The sequence below is a fragment of the Leptonychotes weddellii genome, chromosome 4 (assembly GCF_054177405.1).
Source record: "Leptonychotes weddellii isolate Sample4059 chromosome 4, ASM5417740v2, whole genome shotgun sequence".
In the NCBI taxonomy this organism is placed as follows: domain Eukaryota; kingdom Metazoa; phylum Chordata; class Mammalia; order Carnivora; family Phocidae; genus Leptonychotes; species Leptonychotes weddellii.
Genome location: NC_138372.1, coordinates 159,607,670 through 159,630,732, shown reverse-complemented (window position 1 = coordinate 159,630,732; position 23,063 = coordinate 159,607,670). Strand labels below are relative to the sequence as shown.

At 45.5% G+C, this 23,063-nt stretch overlaps 1 protein-coding gene across 1 annotated transcript in view; it reads right to left on the bottom strand.

The window, feature by feature from the left end:
* Nucleotides 1-23,063, bottom strand: part of LOC115938771 (uncharacterized) — a 331,027-nt gene that overhangs the window by 39,532 nt on the left and 268,432 nt on the right. Inside the window, exons 8-9 of the mRNA XM_081816545.1 lie at nucleotides 4,566-4,656; nucleotides 1,759-2,011 (exon numbers count right to left, since the gene is read on the bottom strand). The gene's annotated coding sequence lies outside the window, so the exon portion shown is untranslated. The remainder of the gene's footprint in view (nucleotides 1-1,758; nucleotides 2,012-4,565; nucleotides 4,657-23,063) is intronic.

Here is a 23,063-nt window from a genome sequence, read left to right as displayed (position 1 = left end):
GCATGGAGCCTACTTAAGATTCTTTCTCTCCTGACTATAGACTCTGAAAAACAAACTGAGGGTTTTAGAGGGGAGTGGGGTGGGGGGAGGGGTTAGCCTGGTGATGGGTATTAAAGAGGGCACGTTCTGCATGGAGCACTGGGTGTTATATGCAAACAATGAATCATGGAACACTGCATCAAAAACTAATGATGTAATGTATGGGGATTAACATAACATAATAAAAAATAAATAAATAAATAAATATTTTCTCTCTCCCTCTCCCCTACTTCCCCCTCTCTAAAAAAAAAAAAAAAAAAAGTTCGAATTTGAACAAAAAATAATGGACCTCTATATCCAATTGCCAGCCCTGATCTGTACTAAATAAGGAATAATTATTAATAATGCTAACAGTAGTGATGACACTAGCCAGCCTTTCAAGGCACTGACCACATGCCCAGATACCCCTGGGCACTTCGCAGATATTATTTTATTTAATCCCCCCACAAATGGAGTTATTGATCCCAATTCTTCAGCCCTCTTTTTGGCAGTATCCATGCCCTCTGCCATGAGACTGTAATTCTCCCTAGAGATAGTGTGTCTCTACCCCTTTTCCCTCAGACAATCCTAGGCTAAATCAGTGAACCTACAGATATCTGAGCAGGAAAACTGGCTGTGATTTGAAGTCATTAAGTATTGGGATCATTTGTTACACAGCAACAGCTGACCAAACCAGTCCCTGAGGACAGACGTTGGCAAATACATAAAATAAGTTTTATTGGAACTCAGCAACACCCACCCATTTCTGTTTTGTCTATGGCAGCCGGCATGGTACCCAGCAGAGGCAGGTGGTTGCAACAGGGACCATATGATCTGCAAAACCTACACTGTTTACCACCTGGCTTTACAGAGAATGTTTGCTGATCTCTGCCCTAGAACAGGGTTTCTCAGACTTTAACCAGCATCAGAGTCACCTGGAAGCCTTATAAAAACACAGAATACTGGGTCCCAGCTTGAGAATTCTGATTGTGTAGGTCCAGGGTGGGGTTCAAGAATTTGTCTTGGTCTCCCGACCCTCCCCACTCATTGTGCTCCCCACTCACCCCAGACAGCCATCCTGTTCCTTTATCAGGGCATTTGAACTTGCTGCCCCTTTGCCAAGACCATCTGGACCCCAGATGTCCGCCCGGCCTATTCCTTTGCTTTGTTCAGACCCCTGCTCACATATTACTGCATCAGAGGAGTTTCCCTGGCCATCCTTGCTAAAAACAAGTCTCCCCAGCCTGTTTGATCTTCATCCCTTTACCTGGCACCCCTTTTTTCTATAGCATCTACTATCCACTTACACACACCTTCCCAATTGTCTGTTTCCATGCACTAAACAGGAAGCTCCCTGAGGGTAAGGATTTGGCTTCAGTCCCTGCCGCATCCCCAGCACTTAGGACAGACCCATGGCAGGGGCTCCATCAGTAGTTTTGAATGAATGAGCAAATGAACAGCTGTTATTTAAAGTGGGACCTTCTAGTTCCCATAAGAAGTATCTTCTCTTATTCCCTGCCCCTGCTTCCCTTCAAAAGGACTCAGCAAAGAGCCTAGAAGAAGCAAAGGAAGGTCTGTCAGCTGGCGGCCCTGCCCTTCAGTGCCCTCGCCCTCCACCACCCGCCGGACCGCCCGGGCTGCAGCTGGACACCCGCGGTGACATCTGCAGACCACCGGGCCCAGGGCAGCTCCGCCGGGGACTCTGCAGGAGCCCCTGGGGACACACGCTTCATGACTCACCCGCCAGGACACATGTGACTCTCCCCTGCCTGGACAGCTTCTTCACATCTGCCCCTGTGTACTTTGGCTTCCAAAGCCTGTGTTTACAAATCTGGGTCGAGGAAGGACAGGAATTCCAACAACATGCAATTCACAGAAGCCGGCCAGTGCTTCCTGTTCTGGTTTTTCCTTGTAAGTAGGCAGTGCAGAGAGACGGCAAGTCATCTGTTGGACTCTGAAGCCACACAGACCCCGGTCGTGTCCAGCTGCGACTCTGGGCAAATCACACAACCTCCGTGAGCCTCAGTTATCTCATTTTAAAGGAAGATAATAATACAAATTTGTTATTGGAATTAGAGCCAATATGCAAAGTCCCTTAAGAATTTTATAATATGATTTCTATTTCTGCGTTATGCACCACTATGTCTATTTTGGGCAGAGTCCCAGACTCATCCTCAGTTCCATTCTTTCCCTGAGATAAGGGACCATCATCTTGACATTCTATCTCTTAACATACCACAAGACCACCTCCTTCTCCTCTCCCTGTGCGGATCTCCCCAGGAGAACTGGCCGTTCCAAGCGTAGACTCAGGCGCTGTCAACCTAGGATTTTAACCATGTCTCCATCCCTTCTAGCTGAGTGATCTTGAGCAAGTTACTTCTCTTCCATATGACTCGGTTTCCTAATCTGTGATATGGGGATGAAGGTGGTAGCTGCAGAGCAAACATCGCCAGTTGATGGCTTTAAAGCCTCTTCCCTCCCTCTTCTCCATTGCCCCCTGCCATGCAGAAGCTGGGAAACCCATCTCAGAGTCCCCAGCCCTCCTTGCAGCTAGGGCTGTGAATAACTCACTCCGGCCCAAGAGATCCAAGTGGAAGTCTGCCAGGGAGGGCTGACAAAGCTTGAGGATTAAATGATAATATCCCTGTGAAAAGTGTGGGGAAAGGCCTGGCAAATCGTGCATAAATGCCTGTGGAAAGAACGTGGAAAGGTAGGGACTGCATGAGTCAGAATTCAGCTGGAGGCACAAGGTGAGGCCCGGAGTGGCAGGTTTGGAGCAGTGGATGGTGCTAGAAGACAGGATAGAATCTGCGTAGGAGGGGATGAGGTGTAGACAGGACGCAGGTTGGGGCCACAAAAAGGAGCACACGTTCAGGCCCCCTTGAGTGCTGAGCTTGGAAACACCCCCAGCCCAGGTTTCAGAACGGGCTAAGGAGAAGCCTGTCCCTGGAAGGAAGCCAATTAAAGGGTCAATCACAGGGATCCACCATTCATTGATGGACTGAGAAGTGCTTATGAATTGGTCTCCACATCCACGGGTTTTATAGAGAGAGCATTCCAGTCACTGTGAGCGTGAACGGTGTCTTTCATCTCACACCGCCTGGTGGCCTGCAGGCCAGACAGGGCTAAGTTCTGTGGGAAGCCCCGGGACACAGGGCTGCAAACAGCAAGGTCCCCTGGGCTGCTCTGCTGGAGCAAAACTAACCACAGCGCCGCTCTGGAGAAAAAAGCAAACGACCACCCTCAGGTACCCTGCCCCCAGCTGGAGAGTTGCAATGCGGTGTCCATGGCCTCCATCGGAGAGCAGAAGACGGGAGGAGAATTCCCTGTGAAGGGACCCAATTTGGCTGATTTAGCTGACCATTTTCCTGAATCCAAGTGGGAGTCTCCCACCCCCAAAGCCCCCCACAGGGAGGAGCTACTGGTATTGGGGGAGAAGCTAGTGAACACACCGGGAGCACCGATTCCCCTGAGAGAGTGACTCTCAGGTGCCCCATTGGAGTGACTGGTTGCACAGAGGGCATGTCTGGAGGCTGAAGGTGAGCAGGGGTGGTGCTAGCCCAGCCTGGAGACTTCTCAAATATATAAAAGGTTATATTATGCTGGGCACTCAGTAGCCCTTTGAAAACATGTTTCAAATACCTTCAGGGTCCAGTTTCTTGCAGGATGAACCTAGAACACCACCACGGGAGTGTTCTTTCCAAAATGCAAACCAGAGAGTGTCACTTTCCTGCTCAGAATCTTTGGGGGCTCTACATTAAGGATGCGATTGAAGCTTAGCCTGGCAGATGCTCCTGCTGTTTACTTTTTCTTCATTTCTCTTTCTACACTGGACATCCCAAACTAATTTATATCCAACCCCCCGACACAGTGACTCTTATCCCTGCTTACCTCTGTACATTATTTCACTCATTCAGTGATTCATTCATTCACTGAACTCTTATTAAGTGCCTACTGCATGTCTCTGTGTCAGGGACTAAGATACAATAGTGAGCAAGAGTGACTTCCTGTTCCCAAAGATCATAGCATTGAATTCAGGAGTTCTCACACCTGGCAGCACATCAGAATCACCCAGAGGGCTTCTTAAAAGCACAGAGGTTTGGACTTCATCCCAATATCCCAGGATGGGAAGAGAAGGAAAAGAATCAGCAGGCAAAATTGTTACAAAAGGAACGGGGAGCTAAACTCCAATTTCTTCTGTGACTTCCCTAGGAATCAATAGGATGAGTGGGGAAAAGCTGAGTTTGGGAACCAAAAAGCCTGTCTCAAAATACAGGCATCCGTATATTCTCGCTTTCTGGAACATTCAACGTTTACATGTGTTGTCTGGCAGAAGTCCTAATAGTCCCACTTTACTCTCCAAAGTGCCCTGATTGGGATGATGAATTACATGGCCACTTTTTTCCAAACTCCATTTTACCCTCTCCTACCATGAGAACCTGGAGTCTGTTGAAGATCCCCAAGCCTCAGTTTCACAGTCTACACCACAGTGTGAACAGTACCCATGTTAGAAAGTGAAAGAAGTAAAAGTAAAAGATCACGGCTACCTCGTGCCTTGGAGAACAGGTGCTTAATTCACAGAAGCCATTATTATTCTTCACCTTGTAGGAAGTAGCCCTCATTTGTTCGCATTGTTCCCTGGCAAATGAAATGATATGTTAAGGATGAGAACACAGTCAGATGAAAAATAGAGCATATATATTCATGGACAAAGTGTCCCTGAATCACCAGGACGTGGCTTAGGTGGTCGTTGGCCAGAACCCATCTTGCATATCTGTTAGAATATTTAAACAGCAGCTCAACCTTCTAGAAAGCAGAGCTTTCCTACCCTCCTCATTGGTTGAGATTTCTCAGAGAGTCGGGTCAAATGTCTCAAATGGGCCCAGATGGAAGAAGATGGAGGCTATAGTCTCATGTCTGGGGACAGGCAGAGGGAAGGGAGAGACTGACGCATCCTCTGTCTGGGTGACCATCCACTCGTGACTCATCACATGGGGAGAAGGGCCCCTCTTGGCCTGTCTGCACCGTGATTCTGCCAGTGATTCACTGATGCCCACCAGGAAGCCCCCTTTTTAGGTCCTCTTTCCGGGCTCTTCGATTAGCATTTGGGGCCAAAGGGACCCTAGGGGGAGACGGAGATGTAAAGATCTGCCAACTGGATGGAGTGTGGCTTGACCCAGAGGCAGTGAGAGACAAGGACAAGAGGAAGAAATGCTAGCATGCCTGGTTCCCTGGATGGAATCTTACAAACAGCTAGAGAAGAAAATTTTAATGCGCTATGATGGATATTCATAATATTTCAAAGATCCTCAAGGGCTGAGGATTTCCCACCGACAAAGGAAAGGCCTAGAGCTTTACAGAAATCAGAAATCTCTTTGGATGAAGTTGCATGAAGGAATAGCCGCATGAACAGATTGCTTAAAAGTCTAAGGTATTCATCTGAAGATAAAGTCAATCAGCATAGAGAAGGGGTCCATAGGCTCTAGAATAATAAGGAGACTAAGACAGGAGTTATCCAGCTCTGTTCTAGGACAGGCACTGAGGCTGGTAAGTATTTGAGTCTCTAGAATCATTCTGAGTTCTCAGGTGTGGGTCGAAAATAAGTGATTAGTTTTCCCAGAGTGTGAGAGGCAAATGAGTACAGCATAGATACAGAAAGAACACTTGTTTTAGTAGTTATGTATTTACTCCTACCATTAGTACATACAGCCCATAATATTACATGTACCTTTCTTTGAACAAGATTGGGTAAAAATATGCAAACTTCTTTCTTTCTTCAGACATGCCAAGTCTCAGAGCCCATGCAGTTCTGTCTACCTGAAGTGTTCTCCAGCCAACCCTCACCTGCCCTTCTCCTCCCTACAGAGCTCAGTCCAACACCACCTTCATAGAGAGTGGCCTTCCCTGGCCACTATGTCAGACATGAGTGTCCCTGGTCATCCTCTCTCCAGCCTGCTGCCTTTTTCTTACGAAGCACTTCCAAGATCCTGGTTTATTTCTTTATTCCATGTCTCTGTCCTCCCGAAGGTAAGCGCCATGAGAGGAGGAGCTCTGTCTTAATTTTGCTCCATCTCCAGCATCTTGCCATTGCTTGACCCATAATAGATGCCTAATACCTATTTATTGAGTGAAGACCTATTGAAATGAATTATGACCTCAGTAGTGACATTCTGGCATGCAAGAAATAAGTATGAGCTGTGGCTAGGGCATGGTGAAATGTGTGGCGCCCTGGATATGGCCACAGGCGAGATAAAATGTTTGGTGATAATTATACCTGTTTCCCCTCCAGCTGACCTATAGGTGAGCCACAGACCTGGGAGTGAGGTAGGACAATACGCCTTATGGTGGTAAATATGGACTACAGAACATGGCTTAGAATTGAGTCCAGAATAGGCTTCCTGTTCCTTCCTCTTCTGAGGAGCTCACTCACCCCATTGCAACCATAAACTTCAGGCCTTCCTCCTCTCTTTCTCACCCTTCCTACCCCTCCTTCACTCTGCCTCAGGGTGAGGTCTGCTCCAGTGGATTGACTTATGGCAAAGGTAAGAGCTGAAAGAACATGTGTGACTCGGAAGAGAGAGAAAAAGACATAGCATGTCAGTGCTAGCCAGGGGCCCTGGTCCCAGCCTCACCAGTCAGAAAAGCCATTCTTTCATGCGAAGGAGGAAGCCAGGGTAGAAGCTTCCCCTTCAATTCTTCTGAGACTGTGGAAGTTTCTATGTGGAAGAGGGTAAGTGCAGGAATAGTCCGAAGAGAATGGTTCTCTATAGAGTCAAGGTCACACATGCATCTGTGTGAAAGGGAAGACAAAGACCACTGTGAACAACGATGAGCTCCTGGATATCATAAATTATGTCTTGGATACCACTGGCCCTAACATATATCTCTATGCCTGGCCAATGGTAGTGGCCAATAAGTGTATGATTAACAAAGTGTGCTGAAAGAATGGAAGACTGTATGAGTGAGTAAATGCACTAGTGATGGAGTGAGTAAAATATGTATTATACATCAGCCTCTTATGAATCTTGTTAATATGTCTAATCTTAAATCCTGATCACCTTAAGATATATACCAAAAAAATGACTTTACAAATATGTAAGGGTGAGACCCAGAACCTGGACCATAGTGCCCCCACTAACTTCTGGTCAGCGTGTAAACCCTCTTAGAATAACTTTTAGCTCCAAGGAGGTTGAATTACTTAGAGTAGGTGGTCCATATCATCTGTGATCAATCAATAAGCCATCTCTGTCTGCCTTCCATCTCTTGAGCAGGGGATCTTAACTTGGGTCCATGGACTTTGCAAGGATTAGAGGACACATTTCCAGAGGTCTGTGGACTTGGATGTGGAAAAAATGCACCTTTATTCTGACCCATCTCTAACTGAAATTCAGCATTTTTATCACATGTGAATGTAGGCAACAAACCCCAATATTAATAAGATCTGTGACTTTATCATCAACAGGAATCACAGATAATTTCATATCATGCATCAGCTTTTGCAGGTATTTGTGTCTACTTCAAAATTACACTACTTATTGGACCTCTTAGACCTTATTTAATGCCTTCATAAATAAGCACGTGCCATACCCACATAATCATGCCCCTGAGATGATCCTTAATGACCCCACCTCCTGGTATTCACACCCTGGATAATCCTCTCCTGTGAATGTGAGCTGAACCTAGTGACCTGCTTCTAATGCATAGAGTAGGGCAAGAGTGAAAAGTCATGCACAAGGGGCGCCTGGGTGGCTCAGACGGTTAGGCGTCTGCCTTCGGCTCAGGTCATGATCTCAGGGTCCTGGGATCGAGTCCCGCATCGGGCTCCCTGCTCCTTGGGAGCCTGCTTCTCCCTCTGCCTCTCTCTCTGTCTCTCTGTCTCTCATGAATGAATAAATAAAAAATCTTTAAAAAAAAAAAAAAGTCATGCACAAGATGAGACTATAGAGACAGTGACTTCTGTCTTGCTTTCATTCTCTCCTGCTTACTCTGATGAAGCCAGCTGCCATGTGTGAGCTGCTCTATGGAGAGGGACTAAGGGTGACTTCTGGCCAACAACCAGTGAGGAATTAAGGCCCTCAGTTCAACCTCCCATGAAAAACCAAATCCTGCCAACAACTATGTGAGTGAGCTTAGAAAGCAATTTCATCCCCAGCCAATCTTAAGAGACTGCAACCCTGGCCAATACCTGCATTGCACCCTCAGGAGAGACCCTAAACCAGAAGCCCCAAGCTAAGCCACGCTCAGATCCCTGACCCACAGAAACTGTGAGATAATAGATGTCTGTTGCTCTAATATGCTAATTTTGTTGTGCAGCAATAGATAATGAATACAGTTATCTATCTATCATCTATCTATCATCATCTATCTATCTATCTATCTATCTCCTGAATGGTAAGTCATCTCAATATAACTAGTTTCCTTCTATCTATCATCTATCTATCTATCTATCTATCTATCTATCTATCTATCTATCTGTCTATCATCTATCTATCTCCTGATTGGTAAGTGCATCTCAATATAACTAGTTTCCTTTGAGGAGGGGTCCTGGGCTTCACCAGTCCGACAAGGTGGTCCACGCCACTCAGAGGTTAAGATCCCCTACCTCAGATTCTGTTTTGGAGAGACTCTGGTTCTGGAAGGGGCATTAGGGCGTAGCATACATCTGAAGTCACATCCTCCTGACCTTGGAGGTAGCAAAGGGAAGGAATAAGGAGAACCAAGGAGCGAGGTTTGGTTCAGCTGATAGGGTGTCACAAGTTGGAGCATTTTCATCAAGATTTTCATCAAGATAGCCAGAAACATCAAAGGGAGGTAAGACAGCTGAGAACCAAGGTGTTAAGTTTGAGCCCAAAGTCGGAAGGGTAACAAAGCAGAGGGTAGATGGAGAAGCCAGGGATGGAACTAGGAATGTCAGACCTGGGGAGAGAAGAGTCAGCCTGGCTATGCAATGCAGGGGTCCTAAGCACACACTGCGTCTCGGGTGCTTTGTCCTGGTGTTTTTTAAGGGCAAGACCAGCACAGAGAATATAATTCCATCTCCCATTCCGAGTAGGAACCTCATGTTGGCTGATAGGGATTTAGACAGTACTTCCCTGCCCTCTCATCTGAATGGTAAGTTCCTCGGAGGCAGGGTCCCCGTGTCCTTGTTTCCTCGGTACCCCAGAGATGGACAGCAGCATAAACTTTCATACATCGAATATCTGCTAAGTGAAGGTGCTGCACTTGGGAACCACAGATGAATTAGGCTCAGTCTCTGCCTCAAGTTGTTCATGGTCTAAAGAAGGAGCCAATAAAGACAGATAGTGGCTTTAGAAAACTCTAATTCATTTATGAGCTGCATTTCCTAACTGTGCTTCCTAATTTGGTGGTTCTCCAAGCCATGATTTTACATCTATTAAAAGGAAGGTAGTAACACTCATTTCCCTGGGTGGTGAAACTTTAAACCAGATGATATGTTTAGAGAACACCACTCAAGGCATGACGTGTCATGGGTCTTCTACCTCACCTCCTATTCTGCTTCCAGTTCTCGGTCGCAAGGCCCCAGGGTTTATATGAGATCTAAGTCCTGTGTGAATGTTGTAGCCATGTGCCACAGCCCATGAGCTCTCAGAGGCAGGGACCATGTGGAACTCATTTTCTCAACCCCAGTGAATGGAAGAGCACGGCCTCAGAGTAGGGGCTGCTCAACACATGTTTGATAAATGATTAAGATGATAAATGACAAATCCTAGAAAATCCTCCAAAATTGAGTGCAACAGCCCTCCACAAGAAAGATCATCATGAGCTGGAGGATTGGGACTTTGACCCTGCTCTTAAAAAAATGCGGAGGACTTGGGTGAGTAGATAGGACCTGGTAGCAGAGAAAGAAAGATCCAGAGGCTACACACCAGCCTTACAACAGTGGTCACCTCTGGGCAGGAAGGAGAGGTATGTGATGGGAGGGACACAAAGGGAGTCTTTGGCCTCTGCCAAGTTTTCTTTAAAAAAAATAAAATATCACAATCAATTGCAGCAAAACGTCAACATGTGTTAAATTGGAGGCGTAGGCACAAGGGGACTGTTACAGTCCCCCTGCTTCTTTCTGTGTTAGAAATATTTTGTGCTGAAAGAGGAAGAAGCATTTCAGATGGGAAGAATGCTGGGTAAATGCAGAGGGGTCGGGAGATTGTAGCAAAGACAGAACAGGGAAGGCCTGAGGTAGATTTGTCTGTGGACCCTACAAGCAGAGTGTCCCCAGTGAGGGGGCAGGGAGCAAGTTGGAACTGTCCTTGGTCCTGTCCTTGGTCCTGAACGAAAACCCCACCCTTGGACACTGTTATTTCTGGTTATCCTAGAGCACTGGAGGTTTCTGCCCAATTCCCCAAGTGCTCATTGGTCCTCTTGGTATTCTCTAACTTAATGTCTTTAAGTCCAATTTTACCTAACTGCTGCAAAAAAAGAGCATAACATGAGTATTTCTCAGCCTAATAATAGTATCTACTATTGATCAAGCTGTCATGTGTGGCAGGCACTGATAGTTTTTATACATTGCTTCATACTGTTATAATTAGCCCCATTTTACAGATGAAGAAACAGACAAAGACCGAGATCACATAAACGGCGACATTGAGATTAAAGCACATCACATAAGTACATAGCCCAGGAATAAGCTAATCATTCCCTGGCCCATGCAAATAGGCCTTAACTCAGAAGAAACTAGCCCTTATGAAGTCATTGGCTCAATACTTTCCGGATTTTTTTCTATCTACAAAAGCAGGATTGTGGATTCCAAAAAAAGACCACGTGGGTGAAAGTATCTTTAAACTATCAAGTCCTCTACAAATGTTGGCAGCTCTCTCTAGGCTTATTATCAATAGGAATGGTGATAATGAGGATAATAAGCTTTCTGCAGATGTCAACAACATAAACCATATTCTACATCCATTGTCCATGGAGGGGGGAATATATACATATCATATATATATATATATATATATATATATATATATATATATACATATACATACATACACATATTGAGAGAGAGAGAGCCCCAAGATAGAGTGGGACAGACCTGGATGTACGGCGTCATCTCAACATGTATTAGCAATGTGATGGTGGGAGAGTCATTCGATAGCTTCCCATGCTGTGTCTCCAGCTGAAAAGTGGTCATGTCAGACCAGAGTAATCAGTAAAGACAAGAGATAACATGTGATGAGTTAGCCTAGGATAATTATGGTAACTGATGATGGTGACAGAAGCTATTATTTATTTATTTATTTTTAAAGATTTTATTTATTTATTTGACAGAGAGAGACATAGCGAGAGAGGGAACACAAGCAGGGGGAGTGGGAGAAGGAGAAGAAGGCTTCCTGCTGAGCGGGAGCCCGATGCAGGGTTCGATCCCAGGACCCTGGGACCATGACCTGAGCTGAAGGCAGACGCTTAATGACTGAGCCACCCAGGCACCCCCAGAAGCTATTTATTAATTGCTTGTGGCCTGGCACCAGGCATTGTGTTGGGCACTTTACGCACATTAGCTTCTATCCTCATTAAGGCCCTAGGAAGTGTCAATTATTCTCTCCATTCTAAAGATGAGGAAACTGAGGTTCAATGAGCCCTTACTAACTGTCAGCTCAATCAGATGGAATGTGACCCATCCATAAGCAGATGGCACTTGAGAGGCTGGATGACAGGGACTGGCAGGTACAAGGTGGCCCTACTCTTCAATCTGTCTAAAGCCTAAGCAGGTACTCCCATCATCAGGTCTCATTCCGAGCCGGTGCCTGGAGAGAGAAAACTTCACAGGCAGACACACAGTTGAATCAAAATTCCAAATTCCACGGATGGTGGAATCCAGTCTGGCTCCTCCGATGCTCAGAGGCCAGCTGCCACTGGCTCTCCTTTTCCCGAAGGTCTGGATCTAAGGGAAACCTGCCCTCCAAGCAGGACAGAGCCAGTGCAAGGGAGCTAGGCTCCCTCCTTTCTGCCTGTAGAGCAGGAGAAGAGATAGGAGGGAATTGTGCCAAGGTCACTGTGTTCCCGGTCAGCGTGTTCCAGCTTTGAAGTCAGAGAGCTGCCAGTGTCCAGGCAAGAAGAATGCTGCCGGGTGCTCCACCTGCCAGGCCTCTGATGAGCTCCAGCTGGGCCTCAGCCTCCACACAGCTGCATGCTGCAGAGAGGCCACGCTCACCGAGACTGCCTTTCCAGCCCCGGCGGTGTCCCTAGGAACCTGTGACTGGGGAGAAAGCCAAGCCATGGAGCACACAACGGCCTCACAGATGTGCCCAGGTACCTTGCTCCCAGCGCCTCTGCAAAGCAGCCAGGCATGCCTCCATCACCAAATCCTGTGAGAAGAATTCTCCACACAGCCCCTGGGTCTCTCTTCCTTCTGTCACTTTACTTATAACTTTCCTTTAATTCATTCATTCCTGGACCCCTAGAAAAGGTTTATTGTGCACCCACTAGGAACAGGTCCCGCTCAGAGCTGGATCCTGGGGAGAGCACAAGTGTCTTGGAACAGCAATGCCACGACCCACATGCTCAGCACGTCCTCCCATCCCTGAGCCTAGCCACCCAGAGCAGGCCAGCTAGCTCAGATGTGGGCACGCTGGGGATGGCCACCTCCTGCACTTAGGGCAAGCCCCAGTTTGCTGTTCTCACAGGGGACCAGGACTGATGATGTAAGGGGAATGTGGGGCCACTTGGAGATGCAGGAAGGAAAAATACCATTCAAAGCACTAAAGTGTACAGTTTTTTCCTTTCTTCCACAGCCTTGCCCTTGACTTGCCGTGGTGGTTTTTATTTGCCATTTAATGTCATTCTAAGTAAAGCATAATTACAATTGTAAATTACTAGCATCAATTTTAGCCTACGTGTTTATATTGTACTTCATGTTAAGGGCAAATGTGAGAGCATTTGACTCGTGCAGAATCACCAGTATTACACAATTTGTATTTTGTCACTCATGCATGTGTATATATTTTGTTCTTACCAGAACAGTGGAAACACAGCACAAACAACTCAACTATTTGATTTCACCTTCTCAACATACACGCATTTCATCAACAGTCAGTGGCAGTGGCCGCTTCCTTAAAACATATTTGGTACTGGCTTTGAGTCTTGCCAACTCCCATGAATCATGGGTCTCCCAGAATTCTGTCCTCACGGGGCATGGAAAGCACTCTGTGTGACTGGGGTGGCAATGAACAATGGATACAGTATTGTGCCTATCTCCTCTGATCACTCTGTTGCCCCATCGGACTTCACTCACAAAGCTCAAGTTCAAAGATAAGCTTATTGAGAATTCCAAAATGGTAACAGCATAGTATGACACCAAGCATGGGGCTCTTTTGAGTATGAGGCCCGATAGGACTTTCCTGGCTGCACAAACATGAAGCCAGCCCTTTGGAATGATGCTCTAGTTAGGAATCTTGACTATAAGCGCTTATGTGGCCAACTGTTTTGACTGTCATAAAAGATTTAACCTTTCTGGGTGTAATTTTATCTTCCTAGAGGCTTTTGCCCTGTGGTTTGCAGATCAAGTGGGGGTGATGGGTATAGACATGAAAACCAGGGAAAAGGTCTCCTAGAAGAGCCCACACTCATACTAGCTTATGTAGTGGGTAGAGCCAGATTCAAAGCCCTGTTTCACCACTGAGTAGCTTAGTTACACTTGGCAAGTGATTTAGCCTTCTGAAGTCTCGATTTCTTATGTTGTAAAACAGGCGTAATGGCTACCATATCTCAGAGGAACTGCTAGAATTCAAGATAACTCGGGGGAAGTCCCTGTGCCCAAGGGACACAAAATTAATGAGCAGTATTGTACTGTTTTGTTAAAACACTTCAGGTTTCTGAACTTCAGCTGTCTTGGTTGCTCCTAATACCCGCCAGATACTCCCTAAATCCCTTGTTACCTGCAGACACACATGTCTGGCAGAAGAGGCAGAAATGTGCTATGAAGGAAGGTGAGTGGTTCGGTGGTTTTCTGACTCAAGCAGACATGGGTTCCAATTCCATCCCCATTTTCTGCTTGGCCCTGAGCACATGACTTCACCTCTTAGGGTCTCAGTTACCTTGTGGGTAATGCAGAGGAGAGGAATGATCCTAGGGGCTGCTTCGTGAAGCCATGGTGGGGATTCCATGGGTTCTATGGAGTCTGCTCCACTTAGCAGACTGCTGGGCTCAGAGCAATGCTCGGTCATTTATCCCATGCGTCACTTACCTGTCTGCAAAATGAGGATGCTGGTAGTCCACACAGCATGAGGTTATTTCCAGGGACAAATAAGAATGTCCACATAAAGTTATCAAATACAGCACCTGGTACATAGTTAAGGCATCATGACTATGAAATGTTAGCAATGATAATATTTGGTAGTTATCACATTATTGATGATAGCAGATAACCACCACAATTCTCTCTCCCCCCTGTGCTGGGCGTCCCTGACAGTGCCCAAGAGCACCTCCTAGTTCAGTGTCCAGTTTCAGCTTTTGCTGGGGCCACTTCAACACCCTTCCCCACCAGAGAATACAGTTTACCCAAGGACTGAGTATATTTTTGTTTTTGAAGATGAACAAATCCAAGTTCCAAAGCACAGACTTCTTCAAAACAAGACAGGGCTCCAGACAAGGCCATGGCCCTGACTTTTAGGAACTGGAAGGAGGTGTACTTTCTAGTAACCTCTTGGAGGAAGATGATAGCTACAGTTGTGAATCAAGGTCTCCTTGTCCTCTAGCCTAGCTTCCCTGTTAGAAGCTGTGGGATTATCTTCTTTCAAACAATCACAGAGCACCAGCCTTTGTCCCCAAGCTCCTTCACCCTTCTTTCTGTAACAGGGAGACATTCCCCATGAAGCCTGAGTACATTATCCAGGCCACAAGGTGGCCACTATATGCATCCCTTTCAGATAAACCTCTTGGCTTCCCCCAACCCAATACAGGCCCACCTTGGTTAGCTCATTTTTGCACTCAACAAAAACTTCTTGAGCACTTACTATCTGCCAAGTATAGTGCTAGACACTCAGAGACAGACCTGCTGAGTTAGAGACAATCTGTTTTTTGTGTGTAAGCCAAACTATAAATAGAAGTTATTAATATAATGTGTTAAAATGCAGTGAGGAAGGAGGAAAAGGAGCACCATGGAAACCCAGAAGAATAGAAGAGGGACTTAGGTAGGGTTTCAGCATGAGCTGCAGAAGGTGACACCTGATCTAATCAAGAAAGGAAATTGCTATTTCTCACCTATAACTTTACTAAGTCATTCATCTCACACACACACATGGAGGAAGTGACCCTTCCCTCCAACCTACTCACGTTCTCTGGCGGCCCCCCATGCCCGGCCATCTCGGCTCTCAGCACACAACTCTAGAAGTGCTCATTCCATCATCTGACCCCCAGACCAGACTGTAAGCCCTGGGAAAACAGCAACAAGTCCAACCAGGTTCTCTGTTGAGAGCATACACAACCCTTAACAAAGACCCCAGCTTCTAGTAGGCATAGAGTTAATATTCATCACATTGAATAACACATCTTTTGAGAACCTAATATTGTGAAAGCCCCATGTTGGTTCATGGTGATACAAGTTCGACAAATATGCTTACATAAGTAATTAACAAGTGGAGTTGACAAATGGAAATATTAAATGAATGATACAGATTGAAGAAGTTGGGAAGAGTGGCATGTTCAATTCAGCTCAATTAGATTCAGTCCAACAAACATTAACTGTGTCTTCTGAGAGGAACATTCTATGAACAAGTAAGGATACAAAAATATATCAGAAGAAGGAAGTCCTTACACTCACATGTAAACTTAGAGGACAGAATACAAGGCCACAAAATAAAGATCTACCTAAATCAGAGGCCATGAAGTTTCAAGGGCAGGAGCCTCAGAAAAGATTTTAGAAGGGCTTCAGAATTCATCTTGAAGTAAAGCACTTCTCCCATGTGGGTTCAGATTGAGTGTGGGGAAGAACTCATTCTGGGAAGAGAAAATACCAGAGGCAAGTAGGAAGAACATGGGTGGTGTGTTTTGGAAAGTCCAGCTTGACAGTCATCTACAGACAGTGCTCAGGAGGAGAAAGAGCCTGGCTTCAGGGACTCAATGACCCAACCAATTCTTCCAGAGCCTCCTATATCCACAGTGTTGCAGCCCCAGGACCCCAGGTGTCTGTGGAGTGGACACAGTCTGCTTTTGTCCACCCAATATCTCTGCTTCCTTGGAGGGCCATCCGCCTGCCCCCATTCTGCATGGTCTTATTAGGACTTCAGTCAGGGTAGCCCACCCCAAACCCCGGCCTCAGGGGTGAATACTGAAAGCTCCATCATAAAAACCAATCCCCTGCAGCAACAGGGCGGCCCAGTGGCTGGCATGTGACTCAAGGATGGCCGTTAATATCTTTTCCTGGATTGATACATAGACACTGGGAAAGAGAAGTACCTTTTTAGCTGATGTTGCTAAACTGGGAGAAAATGAATTGGAAATATTTGTGGCCATCCTCTCTGCCCCATAGAAACAGCCTGCCAGTGGCATGAAGCCAACACACAGAGGAAGCCAAGCTGAAGAATGGAGAAAGGGCCTGATAACAGGCTTTAACAGATGCCTGCGTTTTTAAACTTGGATGGATCCATTAACAGAAATGCAGAAGTCAGGAGGATGAGCTGACATGCAGAGGAAGATGGTATCACCCCAAATCACCAAATCCAGAGCTATAAGAGATCATAAAAAGATTCGGCTCAACCAGTCATCTGATGCTCGTACTTTCTGTTTTCCCCATAGTTAAGTTTCACTCCGCTAGCTTCCTTCAGTCAACAATGTTGATTAAACATTTGATCAGTTTGGTGAGCAAAGCATTAAGGGCCTTCTTTCTGAGGAGCTTACCATTTAGTTGAGGGGAAAGGAAACCAATGAATACATAATATAGTGTCAGGTTTCAAACGTAGGCTATTAGGAAAAAATGAAGAGGGTCTCATGATGGCTTTGGGTATGCTGCGTTAGATTAGGCAGCCAGAGAAGGGCTCTTGAAGGAGAGCATACATAAGCAGAGCTTGAATGATGGGAGGAAATAAGTCATACAACTACCTGGAGAAAAAGAGGAAGGCTGTTCCAAGCATAAGTCACCGAGGTAGGGGAGTGCTGACAGGGCCATCGGACGCCCCCGAAGCTAGGTGTGTGCAGAGATAGGAGGGCATGGGAGAGACCTGCAGGGGAGGAGGTCATGGTAGTAGTCGGTGGGCTTGGTGAGCCACGGTGAGTATGACCAAAAACCATTAGAGAGTTTTAGGTAGGGGATGCCCATACAAAGAATACCTATGAGAGTCCTGACCCAGGTTCCATTAATTGGAGATGGACTTGACTTGAAAGTAGAGAAAGACAGTAAGTGGGCAGGAAAATGAAAAGGAGGTCAGGCAGGTGAGCCATACAGAGCTGGGAGCAGCAATAGAAACATAGCTGAGATGTTTGGAAGACGGGCAAAGATGATGGATGCAGTGGAAATTTTAACTAAAACTCAGCGGTTCAGAAACCAGAAGAGGGAGGATGGCATCCTACTTTGGTGGGCTTGGATGTCAGGCTGAAGGAATGACTCCTTATCAGGTGGGCAACAGGGAACCATTAAAGGTTTTTGGAAAGGGAGGGTGACCTCACTCTCTGCCTCAGCAGATCATAATCGTGTCCCAGGAGAGGACGTGTGTTGAAGTAGGAATAAGCATGAGCTGGGATTCAGGCAGCGTCAGTTCAAGCACAGATTCCACTCTTACTTTGTCATCTGGGACCACCCATGAAAAGAATGAGACCAAGGAAAGAAATCAGAAATACATCAAAGAGGTGCCTCATCTCCCACAAGGAGTGAAGGGGGCAAACTACTTTATCTTTGTAAATAAAACTTTATTGGAACACAGGCACACTGTCCATGTACACATCATCTTGCCCACAACAATGGCAAGGTTGCGTGATGGTCATAGAGACCATATTCCTGGCAAAGTATGAAATAATAACTGTCTAGCCCTCCTCAGGAAAAGCTTGCTGGCCCCTATCCCTCAAATCTTACAGACTCAAACTTGATATAATAGGTTGGCCATGGTGCAGAAGGAGAGAAAACATAAAAACTCCTGGATTCACACATAGCAACCTAGAAGGGAGGAGAAGTTAACAGGATTGGCAGTTTTCCCTAGGCATAGGGGAAAAAATATTTTCTCCTGACAGACAGTCAGACAATGGCAGTTTTAGTGTGAGATAAAGAGATCAGAGATAGAAATGGACAAACACAGATGAGAAAGATGGGCAAACCAAAGAGAGAGCAAGCCATGGAGACAGGTGAAGAGATAGTATTTGATATATTTCCAATTTATTTATATAATATATCTGTATGCGTGTACATATATACATGTGTATGTGTGTATATCTGTATCTATATACCAGTGTACATATAGTAGCCCCACTCTGGAGTGTTGACAGAGTATTTAAAAAAAAAATATCCTCAACACAAAGAAAACTTCTTGGGTGGAGATGTCAGAAAGTCATTTCTTCATTCCAAACTGTCCTGAGATAGAAAATCAGGACATATTGTCCCAAGGGGTAACTGTGTTGACAGAGACTAAGACAAGATCAATACTGGGTTTTGATAGTAAAGTTTGCAGTACGTGGAGGTAAATAAGACCATGTTCCCTGAATGCTTTTATCAGAAATATCGGCTGCAGGTTTATGAGGCTTCCTTCCCAGTCTGTCTCTTTCTGAGCTTATAAAAGTGCTTTTAGGGGATGTCTTACTGATTGCAAATATCACAAATGGAAGTAATGAGTTTTTAAAACCACAAACCCCACCCCCCCAAGAAAACAAAGCTGTTTCCTGATTTTAGAGACAGGAAGAAGGGCCTATTATCCCAGGGAAGAAGAGTCTGGCTGGCCTCGGGAAAAGCCACAACTCCTTTTCTGAGTGCACGCCATCAACCAAGACCACAGTCTGATGACTGAACGGTATCAAAAGCCTTGCCAGAGGTAGAAGAGAGGGCTCAGGAGAAAGGAAAAGAGGGTGGACTAGGGAAGATCCTTCCATGCCATTCACCAGCTTTGCTCTGGAGTGATTCATGGTGCCTGGTGCGGAGGCTGATAAACCAGGATCTGAATTCCAAATCTGACACAGGGTTGCTGGTGGATCCTGGGCAAGAAGTGAATGTTCACCACTTTGTTTGAGGACCTACAGATAGTTTTCTATAGTTGAGGTAGGTGGCACTTGTGGGGACAGAGCAGGAGGCAGCGGGGATGAGAATGACAATACACAACTACAACCACGCCCACCACAATAATTGCTGTCGTTGCCCGAGTGTTTGTGCCCAAAAGTGCTTCAAGTGGCTTAAAATACGAACTCCTCTTCTCACGATAGCCCTCAGAGGCGAGTTATTACGATCACGAGCTCCGTGGGATAAATGAGACTCAGAATGGCGAAGTGAAAAAAAGCGAAAATTCGAATCCAGAAAGCCCACCTGAGGGCCTGCAGGGTTATCTGCTCTGCTCTGTGTCTTCTGCGATGAGGCTGGAAAAATAAGCAGGAGTTAGACCATAGTATTAATTTCCTACAGCTGTCGCAACAAATGACCACAAATTGGGTGGCTTATAACAACAGAAATCGATTCTATGTCAAGGGCCATGCTCCCTTTGAAGGCTCTGGTAGAGGATCCTTCTTTGCCTCTTCCAAACTCCGGTGGCTCTTGGCAACCCTTTCCTTCTTGGCGTATAGGTGTATCACTCCAATCTCTGCTCCCATCTTTACATCACCCTCTATTCTGTGTCTCTGCGTGTCCTCCCTTCTTCTTACAAGGACATCTGTCATTGGATTTAAAGCCCACTCTGACCCACTATGACCTCATCTCAATCCTAAACTAATTATATCTGCAAAAACCCTATTTCAAAACAAGGTCATGTTCTGAGGTTCCAGGTAGACATGAATTTTGTGGGGACATTATTCAACCCACTACAATCATGAAGCCCTTAAGTTCTAACCTTATCTTGCAGGGGCTAAAGAGACAAGGCTCTTTCATCTAGCGCTCCTTGGGTTATAAGTGATAGAAACTCAGCTCAAATTGGCTTAAGCATAAAAGGCATTTGTAAGTTCAGGTAACTAAAAAGCCTAGGTATACACTTTAGGTATGAAAAATTTCAGGCAGATCTGCTTCCAGGAGGCCAAACTAATACCTTATCTCACCATCTCTCAAGTCTAATTTCTCTTGTGTTGGCTTCCCTGAAGCGTAAATTCTGCCCAAATCCCTGGCTGATAGCTAAACTATGCATACACGGGAGAGAGGCAGACAGGCCAGCAAAAAGCATAAAGAGATCAGGAGGAAGTCTACTCTTTAAAGATAGAGGGACAAGGGATGAGATCTGTGAGTGTTCTGTTCTCTTTTGTTTTGTTTTTTTAACTCTGCAACACTTCGCACAGCTTGGGGAGCAGAAAGCCGAAATCTTATGGGCTTGAAATCTCAGGAGACAGAGCCCGGGTTTAACCGACAAATTAGAAATACAGGGTGGGGGGGAATCCCTAGGGAACAAAATTACTGAAAGTGTGAGTCCCATTGTTGCCCAAATTCTTGACAAATAACCAAGTTATGCAGGCATCTGAAAGACTCCCCAGGAACCAGGCTAAAGAAGCCACAGGAATAGAGCAAAAATATCAGGTACTACAATATCCTTTCAAGCCAGGCAGGTTAAGTGCTTCCAACAACAAAAATCCAATAATCCTCAGAAGAACACAACATAATACAGAGTCACTACAATGTATTATCTGCAATGCCCCATTTTCAACCAAAAATTATTCCATGTGCAAAGAAACAGATAAGAAGAATTCACACTCAGGCCTTAGGAAATGACAATACCTGGGAACAGATGTTGTAATTATCAGACAAAAGTTTCAAAATATGGTAACAATGAATGATCACATAAGGAACGAAGAAAACAATCAGTGAATATGTAATAGGAAGATAAATCAATAGAAACTATCTCATCCAAACAACAGAGATTAAAAGTAGTGAAAGAAAATAGACAGAAGCTCAGAGCCCTGTGGGAAAATATCAAGCATGATCCAGCATGTGTAGAATTAGAATCCAAGGAGAAGAAAAGAGGTAGAAGGGGGCAGAACAGTTCTTTGAATCAATAATGGCCCCACACTTCCCAAGCTGGCTGTAAAGAGGGTAAGGGAGTCAGCCTTCTTCACATAAACTCAGATCTTCATCAGGACAGAATTAGCTTCGGAACATTTGGCCCAATGGGTCACAGCTGAAGGACAGCTCTTAGGTGGTGGCCTATGGGCGAAGCAATGCGGAAGTCAGAAAGACCTAACGTGAAAGCTCAGGTGTACCCTTTCCCTGCCATGTGACACTGACTGGTCATTTCAATGCCTCGAATGCTTCGTATCCTCATCTGTAATATGGGGTGTCTCCTATGCAGGTGATCTTGCTCTCCCTTCCTGAAGTGGCATATGAGGAGCATTTCTTTTTTACTAATTTTTTTTACTAATATATTTTATCTCTCCCACAGAACATAAATTCCAGGAAGGGGGGGGGGACTTCTTTTTTTTTTTTTTTTTTGTCTGATTGCTCACTCCTATATCCCCAGCACCAAGAACAATGGCCAATGTGTGATAGGTACCCAGTAAATATGGGTTGGAAACAGACACGTGTGACTGAATCAAGGAGCGGGTTGCCAGCAGAGAGCCTGCAGAGTGTGGAGGCTCAGTGAGCACTCTTTTCCTCTCCTCCCACACTCAAGGAAATGGACCTGCCAGTTACTGAGGGACTCCGCTCTCGGCTCTGGATGCATTCTCATCCCAGTCAAAATAAGATGATTATTTGGCTGAGTGAGACAGGAAATGACCAATAGCCACAACTAATGACACAGCTCCGGGCCTGGGAGACGAAAGAACAGCTCTGTGCAGAGGGAGCAGCGAGGGAGCCACAGGAATGTGAGACAGAAGCATTTTTTAAGGATTATTCCTAATGAAATGATGCAGCTTGCCTTCCAGTTATTCTTTGATAAATCTGACACTCACCTTACACAATTCCACTAGGATTTAGTCAGATGGAATCCTCCCTGCCTCTACACCCACTTCTCAGGAAAAGGGTAAATTGTACTCAACAAATGAGAGAATTAGAGTCCTGCTTCTCTTCGGGGCCACAGACCTGTGCCAGGACCTGACAAATATTATGGACCCTCTGCCCAGAAAAAGAAAAACACAGACAGACAATGTTTTGCATATAATTTCAGGGTGTTAAAGATCCCATCAGCCAGATCCATGAACCATATGGTCTGAGACAAAGTGCTCCATTTTGCAGATGAAAATACCAGGGTGCAGAGAAGGTAGCCCAAGGTCACATAGTAGGGTCTCTAATAAGAAACAGCTACACACCACCCCCCTAACTCCTAGTATCAAGTCCAATGTCATATTCATTGCTTAGTAATTATTTCAATTTTCATTAGCAGCCAAAATATTTACTGTCACCTCTCCTGAGCAAGGTATGTGACTCAGCCTGTAAATATCCACTGGGGTGGGATACAGTAGGAGCCGAAAATCATGACATGAGGGTTTGTGCCTGAGACCAGTGCAGATTTAAGTCTTGGCCCTCCTCTTAGCTGTGTGATCTTGAGTCATTACTGAACATTTCTGAGCTTCTGTTTCCCTTGTCTGGACGATGAAAATTAGGAGTACTGACTTCCCAGGGCTGTTGCCAAGATTAAATGAGATAGTGCTTGTGAAGCATGAGCTGTTATCAGTAGTAGCTGGACCTTTAAAACCTTAAAGCAGTTTCCAAAATGGATGTACCAAATATTTTGAGTAGCAGCAATTTGAGATAAGTGCCCAACTATCTACAGTAAGGACTGCAGTCAGGGGCGCTAATAATGTGCCTCCTGAATTTAGGAGAAAGGCCCATCCGTTGAGAGTTAAACTCATAATATTCAAAAGAAAGAGAATGTTTCATCAGGATAGGCTGTTTTTCTCCCGCAACAAATAATCCTCCAAGTCTCGAAGGCTTACAACAATAAAGATTCATGTCTTATCCACACGACTTACCCTCCACTGGTTCC